Source organism: Aplysia californica, unplaced genomic scaffold (genome assembly GCF_000002075.1).
Source record: "Aplysia californica isolate F4 #8 unplaced genomic scaffold, AplCal3.0 scaffold00947, whole genome shotgun sequence".
Lineage (NCBI taxonomy): Eukaryota > Metazoa > Mollusca > Gastropoda > Aplysiida > Aplysiidae > Aplysia > Aplysia californica.
The window spans coordinates 96,583-97,021 of record NW_004798217.1 but is presented as its reverse complement, the minus strand read 5'-3'; the positions used below and the strand labels follow the sequence as shown (position 1 = coordinate 97,021).

The window sequence follows — 439 nt, the reverse complement described above, 5'->3', positions numbered from 1 at the left end:
CCCCTTCCTCCATACTCCGCGTTTAATGTTAATATTTCCATCTTGCCACGACCGACGATCATGTGAAACTAGATATCTGAATAAAACTTATTTTTTTTGTAAATGTCAAATTACCCTCAGTATTAGTAGGCCTAGAGGCACCAGGTTGGCTACTTACATTTTCTATGCATTTTAAAAACTTTTGTAAGTTGGTTTATATTTTTTTTAAGAAACTGGTTTGTTGCTAAATGGGAACAGTTGTCACAGTAACTTACTAAATCCACTAATATTTCATGATATCTTGTTCTTTTGTTCACTGAAGAAGAAACAAAACAGATTTAATTGTTCCTACTAGTACAGGGGTATGGGGTTGAATGTGCCACCCACCCCCACCCCCCTCCCTTTTTATTCCAACCTCCCCGTTTATTAATTTTACACCACTTGTCCACACCTCCCCCCC

At 38.0% G+C, this 439-nt stretch overlaps 1 protein-coding gene across 1 annotated transcript in view; it reads left to right on the top strand.

The window, feature by feature from the left end:
- The window catches only part of LOC101858368 (protein sel-1 homolog 3), a gene marked incomplete in the record, with an annotated part of 68,034 nt that overhangs the window by 41,209 nt on the left and 26,386 nt on the right, over nucleotides 1-439 (top strand).